The following is a 3,611-nucleotide window of genomic DNA, read 5'->3' on the forward strand; positions in this document are numbered from 1 at the left end:
CCCCCCCCCCCCGACGGCGTTAGCTCGCGAGCGAGCGAGCGAGCCGACAGCGGCACCGGAACTACGGGGGAAGCCGAGCCGGAACGCCGGTCCTCGCCGGTCCTCGGGCCTCGCGAGGAGCGCCCCCCGGCGGCCGGAGGAGCGACGTGCATGTTTATTTTACTCAACTCCATTTAAGCTTATTAATAATTCAAACAGAAACATATTTTAATCTCTATACCTTTAGATTAAAATGTTCAGGCATTTATTAGTTTAATTATAACCTTAAAAAGTATATTCTAATAAAGTAAACCACTTGTTTTAACAGCTTCTTTGTTATTTCGCGAACAAGAATTCACATTTCTTTCCTCCGTGTGTATTTTTCCAGTCAAATAAAAATAACTACCCACATGTTACAGATAAACTAAAACATATTAACAACGGCACCGAAATGAGCTAAATCAATATATACTTTCATAGAAAGTATAAATTTCAAACAGGCTGAAATCAAACTCATATCATATTTTTCTTGCGGACACAAACATGAGTTTGTTCAGTAGTGATTAAAAAAAAAAAACTTAATTATTTTGTCCTTACATGAAAGTTAGTTATCTGTATTTCCTAATTATGCCTTAACTTGGCTGCTTATCTTAAAAGTCTATTTTTTTTATTTTAGCCTGATGCTTAAGTGGTTAATTAAATTTCTCTCTAATCTACACTCCTGATATCCTTTAATGACAAAGTGGAAACAGATCTTTAGGCATATTTTACATTTTATTAAAAAAAAAAAAAAAAAGTAATTTCCTCTCAGAAGAGCCAAATGATTCAGTGGTGTAATGCTCAGATCTGCCACTAGGGGTCAGACGTGTATTTACAGCCAATTAGAACAGCTCAGATTTACCTTAAATGTAAATAACTTTGTGCAAATTAACCTAATTTAGATCAGAATGATTGTTGGCACGTTAGGGTGTAATGTCCCCCTGCTCTTGTGTTTATTTATTTATACATACATGTTTTTGTAAACGTGTATTTGCCCCAAACTATAAATAAAACAAACTTTTAACGGGAGGCCTGTAGTACTCCAACCTGCCGCCAGAGGGCGACAAATAACAACAGAATCCTGAATCTCAGGGATTTATTTCTGCTCTGATTCAAGAGTTGATGTTGAAATTAAACAAAGACATCGCTATGAAGTATGAATGTCCTTTTCTTCTCTCAGATAATGGACTTTGTGTTGCATAAACACGTGAAGGAAAGCAACACTTATTCCCCAAACCCTAGTTTTCGTTTTGATGTACAGATTTCAGCTCTTTTCAGACTTTAAAGGGGAAACGAGAAGTGATCGGAAGCTAACATGAATAAATAAATAAAAAAAAGTCCTAAAGGTGCTTGTTTTCAGAGTCTGAGGCTTCTTGGGGATGGGGATTATAATGGAGGATTTGAAGCAGGCTGGCACATGACACAACTCCAGGGAGGTGTTGAAGATGTCCGTGAAGATGGGAGTGAGCTCATCTGCGCAGTGTCTCAGGGTGGAGGGGGAAACACCATCTGGACCCGGAGCCTTACGGAGGTTCAGCTTGCTGAGGAGATTGTGCACATCCTGCTCCTGGTTGGTGAGGGGGTCGGGGGAGGGGGCTGAGACCACAGTGGGCTGTAAAGGAGTGGAGTGATTGTTGGTGACTGGAAGGATTTCAGGGCTGGCTGACGGGCCATCAAAGCGACAATAGAAGTCGTTGAGGCTGTTGGCCAGTTTCGGGTCGCAGGCGGCATGGGGGGCTGTAGGCTTGTAATTGGTCAGCTGCCTAAGCCCCCTCCATACTGATGAGGAGTCGTTGGCCAAAAGTTGTTGTTGGAGTCTCACAGAATACATTGATTTAGCTTTTCTAACCTCTGAGTTAAACCTATATTTTGCCTCCTTGTAGCTGTTTCTCTCCCCACTCTTGAATGTTCTGTTTTTCACCATCCAGAGCTGCCTGAGTTTACTTGTGAATTAGGGCTTATTATTATTGTATGATACCCTGGTGCGTGTTGGAACAATGCTGTCCTCACAGAAACAGATGTATGAGGTCACAGCGTCAGTAAACTCATCCAGGTTGTTTGTGGCCGCCCTGAACATCTCCCAGTCTGTGGAATCCAGGCAGCTGCGAAGCTCCTCCACTTCCACGTCGGTCCACTGCTTTGAGGTCCTCCTCACTGGTTTGGCGAGCTTCAGCCTCTGCCTGTAGGCTGGTATCAGGTGAACCAGGATGTGGTCTGAAAGTCCCAGAGCTGGGCGCAGGACCGCCCGGTATGCTCCACTCACAGTGGCGTAGCAGTGATCCAAGTTCTCTGCTCTGGTCGGACATTTAATAAACTGTCTGTATTTGGGTAATTCCTGGCACAGATTACATTTGTTAAAGTCACCCAGAATTATGACTAAGGAGTCCGGAAAAGTTCGCTCCACGCACGTAACCTGGGTTGTGAGCGCACGCTGAGCTTCGTTGACATTTGCGTCCGGCGGGATGTAGACGGCGGCAAAGATAAATGAAGCGAACTCGCGTGGAGAGTAAAATGGCTTACAGTTGATGAACAGATATTCCAGAGCAGTTGAGCAGTGTTGGGAGATCACAGTCACATCGTTGCAACAGACATTGTTGATGAAGAAGCATACCCCTCCGCCTTTACTCTTCCCGGTGCGCTCCGAGTCGCGGCCCGCACGAAGCAGCTGAAATCTGTCCAGGTGTAGCGCAGAGTCTGGTTTCTGGCCACTGAGCCAAGTCTCCGTGAAGCATAGCACACATGAGGAGGAAAAGTCCCTGCTCCTGGTCATCAGCATTGCCAGTTCATCCATTTTATTGCTGAGTGAGTGAACATTGGATAGAAAGATCCCGGGAAGAGGTGTGCGTGAGCTCCGTCTGCGAAGACGCCCGATCTTTTACCTCTCTTGCGACGTTGAACTCTCCTCGTGAGGAAATGTACCACATCCGCTGCAGATGCCAAAAAGATCGGTGATCGGACCGCAGATGTAGAATATCTGATGTTTAGGAGCTCCTCACGCCTGTATGAGCATGCTGACACAGTATTTACACATAAAAACAAATAAAACAAATACAACAAAGAGCACCAAAACACCGAGGCAGCCATCTTGAGTTCCAGTTCCATGCTGTCCAATCTCCACCTGCTGTCCAACCTCCCACTGTCCAACCTCCACCTGCTGTCCAATCTCCACCTGCTGTCCAACCTCCCACTGTCCAACCTCCTCATGCTGTCCAATCTCCATCTGCTGTCCAACCTCCACCTACTGTCCAATCTCCACCTGCTGTCCAACCTCCATCTGCTGTCCAACCTCCTGCTGTCCAACCTCCACCTACTGTCCAACCTCCCACTGTCCAACCTCCACCTGCTGCCCAACCTCCCACTGTCCAACCTCCTCATGCTGTCCAACCTCCTCATGCTGTCCAACCTCCACCTACTGTCCAACCTCCCACTGTCCAACCTCCTCATGCTGTCCAACCTCCACCTGCTGTCCAATCCCCATCTGCTGTCCAACCTCCTGCTGTCCAACCTCCACCTACTGTCCAATCTCCACCTGCTGTCCAACCTCCATCTGCTGTCCAACCTCCTGCTGTCCAACCTCCACCTACTGTCCAACC

General features: G+C 46.4%; 1 protein-coding gene across 1 annotated transcript in view; it reads right to left on the reverse strand.

Annotated features, from left to right (window-relative positions):
* LOC108246501 (cyclin-T2) overlaps positions 1–93 on the reverse strand; it is a 5,633-nt gene extending 5,540 nt beyond the window's left edge. Inside the window, exon 1 of the mRNA XM_037973911.1 lies at positions 12–93. The gene's annotated coding sequence lies outside the window, so the exon portion shown is untranslated. The remainder of the gene's footprint in view (positions 1–11) is intronic.
* Positions 94–3,611: the final 3,518 nt, after the last annotated feature.

Source organism: Kryptolebias marmoratus, linkage group LG23 (genome assembly GCF_001649575.2).
Source record: "Kryptolebias marmoratus isolate JLee-2015 linkage group LG23, ASM164957v2, whole genome shotgun sequence".
NCBI lineage: Eukaryota > Metazoa > Chordata > Actinopteri > Cyprinodontiformes > Rivulidae > Kryptolebias > Kryptolebias marmoratus.